This window comes from Pholcus phalangioides, unplaced genomic scaffold (assembly GCF_987345545.1).
Source record: "Pholcus phalangioides strain wild (caught in Gottingen) unplaced genomic scaffold, Ppha-v1.0 ptg000015l_1, whole genome shotgun sequence".
In the NCBI taxonomy this organism is placed as follows: domain Eukaryota; kingdom Metazoa; phylum Arthropoda; class Arachnida; order Araneae; family Pholcidae; genus Pholcus; species Pholcus phalangioides.
This window is the reverse complement of record NW_028301608.1, coordinates 79,639,975-79,658,228: the sequence shown is the minus strand read 5'-3', so window position 1 is coordinate 79,658,228 and position 18,254 is coordinate 79,639,975.

Below are 18,254 nucleotides of genomic sequence, written 5' to 3'. Positions count from 1 at the left end.
AGCCATGAGATTGCGCTGCCGTTCACACGCGCACACAATCTTGTTACTTATTTTCTTTGAACAGAAGACCATCTGGAATAGCTGATGAGCTTGTGCGCGATTCGATTCAGCTTACCCATTCAAAGAGGCTTCCTTCGGAGATGCTCCTCATTTTAATATTTGATTTTCCATAAGCGAAAACCGCTAATGGGCACAAAAACACTCTCCAGTCTTTCTGAATGTTCTTTTTTTTTTTTTACCGAAAAAAGAAAATAAATATATTCTCTCGTATAGCCCCTGGAGCTCTTTTTATTTCTCATTTCTGTATTTTGCTCTTCTTATTTTCCTTTCTTTTTGTCCCGCTGGCTGGTATTTTTATAGTATGTGTGCGCGTGGCTTTATCGAACATTCCCGTTGACCGTAATGAGATTCTATTCTTTTGTGGTGAATAAATGCGATTCCCACAAAACATATTCTTCCTGCTCTCGCCAGATTTTCAACAAATTCGAGAATTTTCTTTTTCCCGCTGCGTCTTTTAAATCATTGATTCTGTAGATCTAGATTCCTTCTGCGAATGCGGATAAGCTCTGCTATAATAATTTCGGTATTAAAAAATAAAATAAATACATATAACGGAATAGATATAATTCGAATGCCGTCCGCGTTTGAAGATGAGTTTTATTTTCATATTCAAGGACTGATTGAGTGAAATATTTGCCGAACTTATCTGATAAATCATTCAAATTGTAACATAAATTGTTCTGGTTGTAAATGTGATGAGATGATTAAATGGTCGAACCCGTAGTGATTGATTAATTCTTCGAGCAACGATCAAACAGAGTTAAGAATTTGTCTTTCTTTTTTAGGGCAAGCGCAAGATTGCTGAAAAAAAATAAGATATTCGGATATTTTGAAAATATGTCAGTTCAGTTACGCGTGAGCCAGGGGTTCGAATTACGTGGGCTGCACTGTATTGGTTGGCTGAAGTTAGTTTTCAGCGGTTTTTCTACTTCTAGGTGTGAATGCGATCCGCTTTCCAATTCGAAAGAGTCTCTACGCAGAAAAACCTGGTAGATCTACCACTTGATACGTACATATTGCGAATATTCAAGCATTTGTCATCTCCCCTTTAAAATATAGGTAGCAGCACCAGAGAGAACACGAAACAAGGGCAACCCTAGCAACCAACATAAATACGTTAGGGGGGCACACATCCAAGATAATTGGCGGTAGCTGGATGCAGTTTTTCCGGCTGAAGTTGGTTTTCTGCGGCTTTCCAAAAAGGCGAAAATGTGAGTATGTTTCCCACATGGAAAAGTTTCTCCGCAGAAAGAACATCAGCACTCGGGCACTTTCCATTTTCACTTTGAAATATGGAGGAGAGGTAGCAGCATCAGTACAAAACAAAACGAAGCAGCATGACTCTGACAGAATAAATACATAAGGGCCATACGTAAACCCAGAATGCACATTCCGGCATGCATCAATTCGTTAGAAATTCCTCAAGCGGATGAATATGAGGGTGTCATATACGGTCAGGTAGTAGTAGTAGTAGCTGGATACATAACATTTGCATTCATGGACAGTCGAGTTACACTAATATAGTTTTCATACATTCACAACAGCATTTTGGCGATAGACTGAAGTAGTGTGATGCGGATAAGTGACGCGTGGGCGTGGTACCTCGGTCGATAAGATACTCGCCTAAAGTACCAAAGGATGTTTAGAGGTGTCGCGAGTTCGATACCTGGTTCGTCCTTGTCAGGAAACTTTCCTGACACAGGGGTACAACAAAAAACGGTGACTTCACCGCAGCAAAAAATTGCTACCGCAGGGAGTCCCTCATCGAGGAATTAGCGCACCAACCTCTCGATGAGAATTAAAAACAAGCCTGTGCCGTTCGGAATCGGCAATAAATTGTAGGTCCCGGTCTAACTAGCCCTCGTGTGCAGAAAATGGTCGTGTTGTGACAAAAATGATCAATAAGTGACGCGTATTTTACTCAGTCTAAGCTCTTTTTATGCTAGTGTAGCTCCGGCCTCGATCGAGTCGTTTCGGGGCAACAGCTAAGATTATATTGATTTCAGTCCTATGTAACTGAAGATGTTGATCGCAGTTTGTAAGAGACGTCCCGAAATCAAAATACTTGTATAGACCAGGGTCTTCCTCACAATGATTCTAAATTCATGACAAACTTTAAGAGTTGATATGAGACAACTAAACATACATTTTTTTGTCATAGAATGTGCGGTAGAGGATGTTTTTAGAGAGTGAGTATGTGCAACAGCACTTCACACACCAAAGGTAAATATCATATTTTTCTGATAAATTTGCTGCAATAAGTGCAATTAAACATTCGAGGGTGCAGGGTATTGCAATGTAGTAGGTCTTCTCATGATGCGACCTGGGTAACGCAAATTACACCACAAGTCATTGTACTGCTTGGTCATTCTTTGGCGCTGCATAATCTTGATTGTCATTGCACCAGTGAAAAAACAAACTGCAATCCAATCCGAAGGTGTATATATGCACCCTCGAGCGTATCGCAGCAAATCTGTGGGAAAAATATATTTGTTTATAGTGAACTGCTGTTGCGCATTCCCTATATTGCAACTATATGGGGTAGAAGGGGGTATATCGCCTTTGCTATTGCGATTCGACCGCACATTCTGTGATTAAAAGTGCTTGTTTTTTACGTGTCTTATATCACTTCTTGAAGTTTGTCTCACGAATTTAGAATCACCTTGTCGACACTTATCGCGAAACACTCATATGTGTGTTTCATGTAGGCTACTTCAAGAAGCTGTTTATTGTCTTATAAATGTTCTCAAATATTTGATTACTAAAATATTGCATTAAATTTACTCAAAAGTTATAATTTAGGAAAAATATTTATTATATTAAATAAAATTATATGGGGGGGGGGGGAGAAGGTTAGCTATTTAGAGAAGTTTAGTTTCCTTGAAAATGACGCATTCATATTCTCAAGAAAGTGTATGGAATGTAGGTGGCGACTGGATACGTCTTCGAAATCCCCTCACTTAGCTGTAGATTAATGTGAAATGTGCGTCTCAATTCGAATTTAATTAAATGAAAATCATCGGAGCCTCTCGACATTTATTGCCTTTAAGCCATAAGAGCTCACGAGAAGAGTTCGGCGATGAAACATTTAATATGCTTTTAATCCTATAGGCGGCCTCCAAATATATTTAGGATTACGCTTAAGCTTCGTGCAGCTATGCGAGTATTAGAAAAGAATAGAGAGTTTTCTAGGAACTAGTTCCATCAATTATTCAATTCGTTAACATTTAGCGAGAGTTTATTCTAGTTTTATTCGGGGCTTCTCCTTTATTTCGGAGTATTTATAGCTTATAATTAACTTGGCGAGAACATTTTGATGCGGCACTTCTCTTTGTTTCAGGAAGACGTAACAACTAATACTAAATGTATGAAGTTGGCATTAAAATTTGTGTTTTTTTTTATTGAAAGCCATACTGAAGATAAAAAAATTCAGTGTTATTCCTGAAAATATCTTTGTATCTTTGTAAAGGAATTTTTGTTTCCAGTTATCAACTTCTCCGCCTTGAAACTTAATTAACCCTGGAACAAGGATGAAAATATAGATTCCACGAGGGTAAATTTCCTCAAATGAAATATATGTAAATAGGATAAATAGATAGTTTATTGTCTGAACAAGGCTCATTACAATATTAAAATACATTATTAAGTATCAATGAAAAACAGCAATTCATTAAGTACGTTGTATATCTGTTGAATATTTTATTGAGCGGGGTTTGGCAGAAATGCATGTCGCGGAAGGAGAAAATTCGAGAATATCGTCTTATAAATAATATTAAATTTGTGATATATTTTCACTCAGAGTAAATGAATTATTTTGACTGAATTTTGATTCTTCAATTCACACACACACATAGTTTCATTTACGATACACTATATGTAATCTTTGGCATATCAATAAATTCTGGTTTTGCAGGAGATGTCCGTTGCTTACGTTGCTCTTGCGACAGAGCCTGGGTGTCTCGTGGTTTCTTCAGTTCCAGAGCAAATGAATGGTATGATTTTGTTTTACTCTCATAAAGTAACTTCAAAATGTTCTCCCCGATTGGTTGGAGAAGAACCACATTATTTGAAAGGTCAATGACGATTTGTTGTCTAGGCAAGCTGTGATTATATTCATTTCCTTGAAACGAACTCGAAGGAGACGCATAGGAGCTTATTCGCTATTAATTTACTTCTCAACCAATGACGGTAATGTTATGAATTTGATCGACGAATACTCATTGTTACTATGCGAGTAAATTACGAGTAATTAATACATATAATACTCAAAACATGAATGAAAGAGATGTTACTGGATGCCATAGGTCCATATACTGTAATATACTTTTCTGGCCCTCAAAGCTTTTCGCTGTGGCCCACCGCCGACTGTTTTAAGAATATATTTGAAAATAAATTTAAAGACTTAAATTTTATATAGAAAAAGGTTGAATCGATGAATTCCGCATCCTTACTTTCAGAATCAGTGACAGAAAGAAATAGTTTCAAAATCGGTGAAAGAAATCATTCCAGAATCAGGGAAAGAAATCATTTCAGAATCAGTGAAAGAAATCATTTCAGAATCAGTGAAAGAAATCATTTCAGAATCAGTGGAAGAAATCATTTCAGAATCAGGGAAAGAATTCATTTCAGAATCAGTGAAAGAAATCATTTCAGAATCAGTGAAAGAAATCATTTCAGAATCAGTGAAAGAAATCATTTCAGAATCAGTGAAAGAAATCATTTCAGAATCAGTGAAAGAAATCATTTCAGAATCAGTGAAAGAAATCATTCCAGAATCAGGGAAAGAAATCATTTCAGAATCAATGAAAGAAATAATTCTGGAATTAAGTAAAAATAAAAAAGTATTTTCCAAATTACTTGAAAGAAATTATTTCAGAACAAATAAAAAAAAATCAATTTTAGAGACTATGATTTCTCTAAGAATTATAAATATCGCAGTGTGATTTGATGTAGTGGCAAGAGGGCTTCATGGGAAGTCCTAATTTGCCTGCAATGTGTGAAAGGTTGAAGAAACCTAACGTAGGGTGCTCCAGTCACCCGTATAAGTGGCTTCACACCATAGAAATGATTAATTTACACAACAAGTGTATTCCAAATCTGAAATTCCAAAGGTTTTTCCATTTGTAAAAACTTGTCATGTTTGGATGAACTACTGATGATGCAAATTATTGTTTGTTTTTTGTTCACTCTATAAATATAAATTAGTTTGTATGCCAGACGGTATTGGACAAAGTACATGAAATACCAGTTATATTAAATAAGTTCGCTATAGAAAAACTAAAGAGATTAATTTCTCCTCTTGTTATTTTCGTTTCAGAGATAATTCAGTAATAGTGGCATAGATGTGAAAAAGAAGGATTGATAATTCAATGAGAGGCCTTTTTTGGATAGTATGCCGAGATGAACTTGGGAAAAAGTTTGTTGCCTCCACCGGGAATCGAACCCAGGGCCTCCTGTAAACCGGACAGGTGCACTAAACATTATTCTACAGAGACATGGGTCTTCTTTCCTTAAAACATGCACAGCAGCTCGAATCTCTGAGTAGAGATATTGTAGCCCAACTTCGGCGATTGACCACCAGATTGTGGTAGTACAGATGGGTGTTTTTTAGTTCGTCCCGCGATGTATGTATCGTGGTATCAACGTTGTATCGAGGCCCGAGAAAACAAATCATCAATCTCTGGTTTGATCATTTTCGGAAGACAAAAACACAGTGGCAAAAACTGCGATAAATGTTTTCGTTCAAACCGGAAAAGTGAAAAAAACAGGCATTTTGAATGTTGCAATAAGTTGTTTGAGAAGATCTAATGAGCCGACCAAATTTATTCCAATTGCATAAACATTCAAACAGACGAGAAACGTGAAGGATGTGTTTTATTCGTCTACTCAAGAGCGTCCATCAACATCGACTATCGCGGTAATGGTATATACGGTTGTGCCATTCCGTTTGACGATCGGCGAATCATCACTAAGTCTCTCTCTCAGAAGCAATACATATATGTTCGAACATTTCTTTTACATCCAATAAATGCCTCAGATCTTTGCAGTTTGTGGAAATGAAAAAAAAAAATTCAGACATTTCCGAGCAACACTCAATTTAAAAGATGCGGTGGTGATGTTGCAGGTGCCCCCCACCCCGCACAATTGTTTGATGTTCATGTTCAAAATGTAGGTGGGTAGATGGAAAACATGAACATGGTACGCCAGGATGCCTAGATTTAAAAACTATGTATCATTAAGGATGATTGAATTCATGGTAAAAGAATTTAACAGTGTTTCTGTAATATTACCGCGCGCGTGTGTGTGTGTAATCATTCTTTTTTCCAAAGATAAAAAAGGTAATGAAAACCGAATGAGACAGAGAAGAAGGTCGCTGATACGTATGAAGTGTGGGGGCGGAGAAATAAAATACTTGGCAGAAAATTTAAAAAAACAACTTGATAGTAGAAAATAAATGAATCAACAATTGGAGATGTTTTAAATACTTTGGATGAAAAATATCGGAAGACGGCAGAACAGAAACTGAGGTTAAAAGGCGTATATTAAAAACATGATAGGAAATCGGATCGCTAAATTCCGAAAGTACATATAGTGTTATACGGCTACTACTAACTGACCGTACATGCGCCTCGTATACATTCCTTTCCGGAATTTCTAACTAATCGGTACATCTTGAAACGTGTTGTCTGAGTGTATATGCATGAGCCTAAAACGTATTTATGTTTTCAGAGTGCTGCTTGTTTCGTGTTATTGGTGATGCTGTCATCCGTCTTCCATGTTTTGAAGTAAAGATGTTTTGAATTTTCATGTTATGTAAGTATCATGTGGTGAGCTCTTTAATATTTGCTTTGCGTAGAGGAATTGCTGAAAGTTATGTTAGAAATTTTCTGTAATTTTTCTGTAAAAAAAACATTTTTACAGAACAATAAACTTTGCAAATAGTTGGAACATTTTAAAACTGGAAATTTCAAGCACTACATATTGCTCACTATTTTACTCACGAATTTTTTTCATGTTCTCACAAGTGCTGCATTGCAGGCGATATTGAGTGCAGATATTGAGCAGGCGAAACACGAGTCTGGCCAATTATAATACGAAACTTACCATCCGAATGTATTTCACTGCCTATACTTAAAGTGTAGGTACGTTATGCAGTGAACGTTTTCTCAAAGTTGTCCGTATAATGCTGTAAGTAAACTGAACAAAGAGCAGACATGTTGCCATGAAAACACCATATTAAAAGCATATCAATTATCTTAAACTTTAAATACGCAATATTGCACAGGTGCAAACAAAGATTCCTTTAGCCCTTTGGCTGCGGGAATAGTAGAAAAAATGCTTACGGGAAAGTAAAAAAGTAAATTACCACACACACACATACATGAAAATTTTCCCGTTTTTTTCAGCTTTTTTGTGAAAGATAGATGACAATCAAGGTCACAGACATTCGAATTCAATACATACAGAGAAAAACAAAGGGGTGCTATAACCACAAATTCTGGGTTCGAACGCAAAATCACCTACACGTTGGTGATTAGAGTCAGACGCTCTACCACTACTCAATCTCATGCAGTACATCCTCCCACTCGCAATGCGCAAGAAAACCTGTCAAGGAATGGAGATATAACAAGAAAAGCTAGAGTATATATGTCTACGCCATCTGTACGTCATTTAAAGAATTTCACCTTAAGAAAAATATTTCTAAGCATCACAGGATGATTGAGCAGGCTTGTAAACTCATCATATATGGACGACGGGAGCGCTCTGAGGGATAAACGTTCATTATTGTAGTCAGTTTGAAGACAAAAATTCAGAATCGTCTCTGCATCCAAGGTGAGGTCATATTCTTTTCCTTTTATATTTTGAATTTGTTTGTAGATGCTGTAATTAATGACAACAAGTCCTTGTTGGAGAATACAAATACAAATACAACGCCACAACAGGCAAAATGCCCAACTAGGTGACTGAGAAAAAGATACCCATAAAAAATATGGATGTCATTATATATTTCAAAATGCAACCCAATCAAAAATGCAATTACAAACAATATAAATACATGATAAAATTATACAATGCCCATAAAGAATATTAGTGGTTGTCTCATTCTAAGTATGGATAGCTTCTCAATTTACCGCATCATGTTAATCGTATTTCTTTTTAAACGCGTCAATTGTGTAAGAATTTGCTACCTCCGGGGATATGCTATTCCATTTATTAACAAACCTATTAGAGCAAAATTCCCTGCGACACCATAACCTAGGATTGTCCCTTCACAATCGATACTGGTACCCCCTTGAAAAAGCAGTCAATTGGTGGTGTACTAATAATTAATGGTCCATCCTATCCATCCCAATGGAAAATTTTGAACACTTCGATCATATCTACCCGACACCTTCGTTCATCCAATGTAGACATATTCAAAAAATGAAGTCTCTCTTCATAACTCAAGCCCCGTGTTCTAATAAGGGCATGTGTAGCTCTTCTCTGCATCCGTTCAACCAAGTGTAGTATGTAGGTAAATTCAACCCTCTGTAGGTATGGTCTCCAAAACCTCACAGCATACTGCAGTCCAACAGTCCAACTAAGCCTCGTAAAAGCGGAAGAATGACTTGAGCAGAACGCTAAGAGACCTTTTTGAAAATGAAACCGAGCAATTCTATTCGATTTTTTGACCACTGCTTAACGATGTTCAAAACACTTAAGCCGCTCGTGAATGAGAATTCCAAATCGTGGACCCTAGTTCAGCAATAAACGTCATGCTCCATTCATTTGTCCATGCTCCAGTCCTGTTTAAGTTGGTCTGGAGCAACTCCCTATCGCTTACCCCCATTACCCCTCCCCGACTACCCCCATTAGCCTCACGTCATCTGCGAATTTGCTAGCAATCCCATCGATACGCTCATCGAGTTTATCGATAAAAAGTGAAAAAAGTATGGGGCCAAGGGCACTTCCTTGAGGAAATCCACTTGTGACGCCTGTCCAACCAGAGGATTCCCCGAACACCATAACTCGTTGTTACCTATGTCTTTACGCCGATTCTATCCAATTCAGCAAGTTGCCCCCGATCCCAATCTCGTGTAAACGCTTGAAGAGTTAACCATGTTGGATCCAATCGAATGCCTTCTGAAAATCAAGATAAACAACATCTACATTTTTGCTCTCACATAAAGCCTTAGTAACGTGAGCATAAAAGCAAAGGAGGTTAGTTACACACGACTTCCCTTCTCCTGAACCCATGCTGATTATCTGACAATACATTATTGCCGTCTATGCACTTCAGCAATTGCCTTTTGATAATAATTTCCAAAATTTTCGAGAGAGAGCTCGTCAAACTTACTGGACGATATTTGGACACAGCTTCTCTACTACCCTTTTCAAATATCGGAACAACATTAGCAAGTTTGCAATCGCTTTTGACTATACCCTCAGCAACACTACTCCTATATATCTGTGCGACTGGCCCCAACAATTCCTTAACACATTCCCTGAAGTCCATGGGATAGATATCATCTGGTCCTGGTGCTCTGCTTGCACATGCATTTTTTAGAAGATTTAGGAACTCCACGTCTTCTACTCGAAAATCGTTGAGGATTTTAATACCCCATGCAACACTCGTACATTTAATATCGTATATTGAATATGTTATCTCCATTAACAACCGACGTGAAAAAGTCATTGAAAGTACTACACTTGCTTGCGTTGTGCTCTAACCTAGACCCTACTATCGGGGGGGGGGGGCAATGAGTTTATGATGTCTTTGGTTTTCAAGCTCAACCCATATAGTTTCAATATCACTTCTCTGCACGTTGCAATCTCTAGCCTTCAAACATGATTTCACGTATATCAACACTCCACCCCATTTCCTATCCGATCTATTTCTTAAAAAACGTTTAAAAAAAGGTTCCCAAAATTCTGTAACGGCTGTAAGATCCAGGCCCTCAACAGCTACCATAGTTTCTAAAAAAATCGTTCTTATTAACCAAGCTCTTGGCATTAATTAGCACACATTTTAATTTGCCCTGTAATTTATATCAATCGAGAAGCCAACCAAGTCAAAGGTGGGTAATGCTCCGTCCATACTGTTGCTATTATCATTAACTTGCCCGCATTCCCGTCTTCTTTGTCTCTCGTAAACCTAAATCCCCTATCACTATCCCCCTCTACCTAAATCTACGACCGATCCATTCGCCCTCTAAACTGTTGTTGTTCATGTAGATTGCTTCTTCATCAACAGGTGGCTCGACGACAAGTGGCTCGTTACAACCGGGCTCTCTAAAGCCCTAACTCTTTCCCGTAACGCTTTGACCTTGAGTTCCAACCTTGCCCTATCCAAACACCCCTTACACTTGAAACGATCCGTTACTATCCCACTAAACCAGGAAAACTTCCCGTCGCAAGTTCTACACAGCACTAGTCGAGGTCGAGGCAAACTCATGTGTGATTGGGATTTCGCTAATTTTCTGAAACGCTTTGTTTGCATTTCTCTTGTTTTTACCTAATCAGAATTTTGTCTCACTACACTTTGAATCAAAAAAAAAGGTAGTTACAGACTTTTGAAAAGTAATATTATTTCATTGCATTTATTTTATATGCGATTTCTTTGAGGCTTTGCAGGTTCTTTTTAAAGCCCTGTATAAACAGTGCTATTCAAAATGGGGTTTTTAATGTTTTTTTCAGCTTTCTATGAAAAAAATTATCAGTTCGAAAAAAACATGCAAATTAAGGGTTAATTTGATTTTATATTTCCCTTGTCCAACCTTTTTGATTCATCTGCAATCAGGGTGAAAGCAAATACTTGAATTATAAATGTATGTTATAGTGATGGGAGTAAAAAATAGAAACAAATAAGAAAATTGAGATAACTGACTTGCGACAAACTTATTTAGGAACAAACATGAAGTTTGTTCTTATCTCAAATTATTTGCCTCGCTTTTCCAGTATTAGTCTCTGATTCAGTTGTACGAAATTCCAATCTGAATAGAAATAGAATGAAAATGTTGCTTCTGAATAAAACCACTCCAGATCTACGTGGTAAGAGAAAATCCGGATATTCACTCCCCTCGAGGATAACATTTTCTAAGAATATCTACACGCAGACACGCAAAAGCATGCGTACCTATCGAGATCCTCTAATTCCCATACACTGAAGAGAATTTATGGCAACGCTAATAAACAAGTGTGCGCATTTATATCTATTGACTTTGCTGTTGTCCGCTAATGAATGAGACACGTGATATCAGATCATTAGCGAGAAATAGCACACACAATAAATACACCCGCAGATACGTACTCACGCAAGTAAACAGAGTTTCAAGAGAATTCCAAACATTCCTAAGACATTTCCAATGACATCCTGAGAATTCCCTTGAATCTGTGTATTGCCTGTCGTCCTCTTTGCTTTCGAAGCACGTAACTAGTATCTCTGCTTGTTCAAGCGAAAGTTTATGAAATTATTGGCTATTTCCCGGAGGAAACTCGAGTAAACCCCTTTCCATCTTGTTTTGATTGAAATATGATTATCATTTTACGAGTGAGTTTAGATAATTCAAAACATAACCCAATGATCTAGATTCTGGAAGTTATATTTTCTGCTCATCCTCTTAATTTTTCCAATACTTGCGTTCAAACAGTGTAGATGGAAAAAAATACACTTTCTTCATAGTATAAATGAATAAATATCAAAACTTCACAAATAAATTCAAAGGTGATTAATTCAAATATTGTGAATAAATTCAATTTTGAATAAATTCAAATATTGTGAATAAATTCAATTTTGAATAAATTCAAATATTGTGAATAAATTCAATTTTGAATAAATTCAAATATTGTGAACCAAGAGCGATCAAAAGCAGTAGCAATGATATTGTAGACTCGGCTACGCTTCTTATACATATATAAAAAGTATGGAAATAAAATATACAATTTAATACAGGGTGCATAGCAAACGGGACTATGACATTTTACTGGTAGACTGTTGAACCTAGCGGCATACTTCCAATTAAAAAAATTTCTAAGTAACGTGTAGAGTACTCAGATATGTCATTCATATTTCAAGGGGTTGGATATTTATTAAAATAAAAAAATAACTATTTTTTTTATATTTGTTTTAAATAGTCCGCGTGTGCCCAAAATCCAATTAGAAAGTTATTGCCTTGTCTCTCATGAAAAATTCCATGTTTCTAAGTGTAATATTCACTGAGGTATTCGAATTCGAAAAACGGAGGAGAGTTGGGGAAACACAGGTCTAAATTCGGAAAACCCGTTTTATCCACATTTAACGGTGCTTTTTTCATAGATTTCCTCCGTTTTTCGAATTCGAGTATCTCAGTACTTTGAATTTTTTTATTGGCATCAGCAGAGACAACAACTTTCTAATTGGGTTTTGGGATACACGGGGACTATATAAAAAGTTATTTTTTTATTTGAATAACTACACAACCCCTTTAAACATGAATGGCATGTCTGAGTACTATATACAGGTTCTTTGAAAAAAATTTTTAATTGGAAGTATACCTCTAGGATCAATGGCTCACTAGTAAATATGTCATACATCCGTTTGCTATGCACTCAGTGTATAAGAAAACACAATTACTAGAAGTTTTTTTTTAAACAATTGGAGAATCGTAAAGAATTGTAATAGATCATATCTAAGAGAATTCAAAAACTTAAGGAATATGATTTTCAAAAAGTTTCAAGTAACTACTGTGTAACACGATTTTTGTCCTTGGTTAGCAGACCACATTTCCCAATGGCTTACGACTAAAAAATACTGACTACAACAATTTTATACTTCAGACTTTGCTTTCGCGATTAGGAGAGTGGATTTTTTTATATTGGGTGTCAAATACATTAAACTATGTGAATTGTGTGTATGGACTATGTGAGTTGTAACGAAATATCACAAACATATTTTGCGATGAATGACAGATTTGTATATTAGAATTGTGAGTTACTGATTCTAAATCAAGGATTGATTCCTCAAAAATCAAGGATATACAAAATAGACCCTATTTCATTCAAACTTTAGCAGGACATGCAACCAAAATTATCAAATAAATAAAAAAAAAAGGTCAAATTTCCTCCCAGTAACCAAAACCAAAGCTACACTAAATAAAAAATTTCTGATTTGAGACCAAAAACTGCGGATGTACAGGGTATTGCCTTGAAGTGGCCACAAACTCAAAGGGTCAATAATAGGCATCAGAAGGAACAAAAAGTGTCATAGAACATGGCACCACGCAAGACACGTTTAGTCGTGGCCAATAATAAGTAGAAAAACAATAATCTGACAGCATGATTATAACACAGCCTGTGGTGTACAAAATAAAGTACAATAATAAGTAGAAAATAAGTACAAAAAAAAAGTAAAATAAATAAGTGCAAAAATCATTTACTTGCAGCATGATTACAATACAGCCTGCGCAACACAGTTGAATGTTGGAAAGTAGACGAAGAGAAATGATTACAGGAATTCTTAAAAGTTGTGGCCGGGAAGGCCAGTTCACAGCCGACAGCGAGGGAGTAACGATTGTCGGACGCGTTCAAAGATACCGGGTATGCTGGCGATGACTGCCCCTTCATAAGTATTTTTGCGATTTTTCGTGGTTTGCGATGTCATGTACTCACAATTTCTGTTCTACTAGATCCCTAATGTCACCTTTCCACTGCTATAGGTGAGAAACCCCAGCATCATTAAAACACACAATATGTGCTCTACGTTTTTTGTGACAAAGATTAAAACGGGAAGGGAGTTATGGTATTGTAGTAAAGAATGTGGAATAAAAAGAACGTGCCAAAAAGTCAAAGACTAAAAAAGAAGCTTGCATGTTCGCATGCTCGACGGCTTTCTGGGTTATCGCAGGACCAAAAACCATCTTGAGCTTGTATAAAAACATGAAAATCTATACAAAAATTAAATGTCCAACGTTTTTCCAAATGACACATCGCATCCTCCACGATCATCTCGAAAAATTCAAAGAAACGATGTGTGCTTACCCACAGAACACCTTCACCCAGAAATTCTCGGCTAAAAGCATCTATACGTATAAGGGAAAACACAACGAAAATATCATGGATCTTACTTTTGGAAAATAAAGATGATGTGTGTAGGCCTATATGTGTGTGGGAATAACGATGGAAAAATACCCGTCATGTTTTAAATTTAAAACTTTATTTTAACCCTACCTCTATTTTTTTAAATTATGAAATCACAATTACTTGTTTTATATTTCTTAATCATTTTTATCTCATTACTTTACATTTGTATTGTTTGATTATTGTATATCAAACAATACTTTAAACAATATATATATATATATAATTAATTCGCATTCATTCACTAGACCATTCATGTAGGACCATTTGAGTTGGGTATCCTTTTACACTTACCTCAAGTCTTAACTTGAAATCAGAGTCATTATAAAACCGTTGAAAACCGTTGAAAATGGAGGTACTGGAGCGAAGAGGTTAAGTATTGGTTTTTGCTACTGACAAGTCGATGAGAGGTCCTGTGGGCACATTTTAAAAATTAATAACCAAATCAACCAATTGGCATAAAAAGGTGAAATTCTACACTAAAATAGTTCATGATCTCTTTCTTTTCTTATCAATTAAAAAAGTTCCAATTTCACTCACAGGTGCCATTTACAAAACAAAAAACTCGGCATAACACATAAAAGGCAACACAAACTAATTAAGGTTTGTGACAATTTGCGTTGCATGCATAAAATTACTAGCCCTTTTTAGCTCGCGCTAAATTTAAAGCGCGTGGAAGGTCGCTAATATAGGAATATGGTAGTTTTATGTAACAAACTGTCATAAGCATTAATTATGTACAGTTTATGCTGAATTTTATACGTTATGTCTCTCTCTCGAACTTTTAATTTTACAGTTGCACCTATGAATGAAATTCGCGAATTTTTTTTTGATTCATCAGAAAGTGGTCGTGATAAGTATTTTAGTGCAAACCGCACCTTTTTATGTCAATTGGTTGATTTGTCAAAAAAATTTAAAATGTGCCCGGGAAGCCTCGTCCACTCTGCATCACCGTGATACAAACTATAGATCTCGTTTTGAATGCTACGATAATACTTATAAGGTTAAGCTATCAATACCTGTCGTGAAATTCATGAATATCCTTAGTCTTGCTATGTTCACATACACAAACGATATGAAATAAGCAAAAATCCGGTTTTCTCTGTGAGTAAGTTCATTTCCACATTAGTCTGATTAATGACGAACAAAGGAGGGGGAGAAGGGTGTGTTGGTGCTACGCTCTCTGCTCTTCTCTTTTTCTTCTCTCGGATATGGATAAATATTGATTTCCGCTCATCTTTGAAGAAGAACTTCCGGATTTATGCCGTTCCTGTTTGAAATTGTTCGCATTCGTTTCGTTTCCGCAATTATAATCTCATCTCTTCTACTGACGTTCCCTCAATTAATAAATGGTTAGAGTGCCACCCATGAGAATAAAATAATACAGTGCGTCCAATTTAGAATTTGATCCATTGGAAAAGCATTATAAGAGTAAGTGTTAATGCCTATGTACGTAGGAAAATACACACCTTGGCTGCAAAACGTGTTAGGAATACTATGTCTGTTTTTCATTGCATTTTCTCTCACGTTTTACAATGTTACAATCCACACTATGAAAAGCATGTGGTAGCTATAATCTAGACCAGCGTTTTCCGACCTGTCATCCGTGAGTGCTTGTAAGTTGTCCACGTGATCATTTTAATTTTTTACCATTGCAATGAATGACGCATTTTATGCAGTTTATTGAGCTTTCAGATATGCAAATTATAAAAAAAAACAATACATTTTTCATTTTGTGGAAGGGTGGTGTCGAAATTGGCCTGACACCACAGAAGGTCCATGAACTTTCACTACCAGGGGGGGGGGGAATCTGTGACATCAGAAAGGTTGGGAAACACTGATCTAGACAGTGACGATGATACAATACAATACAATACAAATACAATGAAGATGGCCATCTTCATGCATGAATGCATTTTTGCTTCATTCGCATTGCTCAATGAATGCATTTTTCTAGCGAAAAATGTATATATCTTGTCCCACAAAGACGCTATATGCTTATACTCGCATGCTTTTGCTGTATACGCCAGATATTTCAAGAAGTGTGACTGAAGGAAATTAAAATTTTATGGTTAAATCTAAAAATATAAAATTGAAGTTAAATATATATATATATTAGGAAAAAGAGAGAGATTGTGTGTTGCAATAGCTTCCTGTCCCATAAAAAGATAATTGTAAGAAATATAAAGAATGAAAGTTTTATAGAACCTTTAATAAAAAAAACCATATCAAATATTAAAATTGTATTGTCTCTTATACCGACAGACGTTTTTCTTCACTTTTGAATGAAAATGAATGAGTCCGACATCGGCTGTTGTTAGTATCCTCTAGCATAGGTTTTTTTTAATTTTGTGTTCCACGGATCTTTTATACCAATGAAATTAAGACCACTCACTCCTTTTCAAAATGATACTGTATAGCAATGTAGTAAAAACATTGTAATTGAGAAACAAAAGTTTCTCAACCATGCTAACGGATCCCCCTCCCAAAACCTTCCAAGGATGAGTCTCTCCCTGATTTATAAAATGTGTGACCTATAATCTCCAAAAGAACGAAGAGATAGTCGTAACGAATAGCAAAAATCGATGTTTTCTCACACACAACTCTAATCTATACCTCAACTAAATTTCATTCAAATGTTGCGAAATTAGTTCATCTATTTTTATATAGAAATAAGGCTGTAATTCCACTGATTTTTCTAAACTGGCTAAATGCGCAACGCGGATCAATTGTCATTTTGGGCAAATTTTGGCAGCTTTCAGAGACGAGTTTTACCGAGACTATGTATGTGCGTATATGATGTTGTGTATGCAGTTGGTGCTGTCATGTATATTTTAAAGTTTGTGTATAGTGTTATGATAGTGAATACTCGTGCCATTCATAAAAAAAATATTATGAAATGAATTTATTTTAATTTTTACTTTTCTTGTCTAGTTTTCCTCTCCCTTCTATATTATTAATAATTTGTCATCAAAACGTGAAAAAATCGCTATCATAAAATTCTATTACACCTTATTTTGGTTGCCATAATTCACTTTTAAATTTAATTATCAAATATATTTACACCTATTGGGCCGATATACTTCGTTTTTTTTATCTTTCAGGTCAAAAGAAATAAGAAAATTTATGGGTGTCACTTATAGAGATGTCGTCATAGGGTCGAGAGCATTTTACTAGCTTTTAGCAACTGCTCTCTTCTCTGTCCCAGCTTTCTTCATCACATTATGAATTAACTGTTATACCGTGTCAATTGAATTATAATTTTTTCTTTCAAATATGGCAAAACGTGTAATTTAATTGTAAACTTTATTTCGTATAGTTTTATCGTAATAGATTGGAGACAAATAAATTATGTTATGTTATGTCCAATCATATCCCCCACCCGACACCTGTGCTCTTCAAATGTAAACATGTTCAAAAAATCGAGTCGAACTTCATAGCTAAAGTCCCATTCACCAACAAGATCACAAGAAACTCTTTTTTCTGCACCCCTTCAACCTCATATGTAACTCTGTAGGTATGATCTCCATAACCTTACGACATATTCTAGGCCAGGACAAACTAAGCCCCGAAATAGAAGAAGAATGTGTTTAGGAGAACACGAAAAGACCTTTTTGAGAATAAAAGTGGGCACTCTGTTCGCTTTTTTTAAGGAAATTTTTAACAAGGAAATAATTTTATTAGTTAACATCTTTTGATTGGAGTCGTATAGAAATATCTTCATATACATCCCCAATATTATTATTTTACGAAGGTGAAACCTATCACAACTCAATTTTTTCTCTTCTCACTGATTTTTTCTCAAACTTTACTTTGATTTTGATTCAAACGTAGAATTTTAATTCCTTTCGAGAGAACTCTGTGAAACATCCTCGTGTGCACAAACACACACATCGTCGATGAGATGGAAGTTTCGTCTGGAAATTTTGCATATCACGAGTTACAGCTCGTTAGATGTTGCATTTTGGGAAATAAATCTTCTTGAACGGGGGGAGGTATTTCTCCGGGAAGGTTTTTTCTTTACTTTTATCCTTCCAGTCGCATTCATTCGGAAAATTTTTCGGATGTAGCGCTTGAATACTTTCGCTAACAAATGGTGA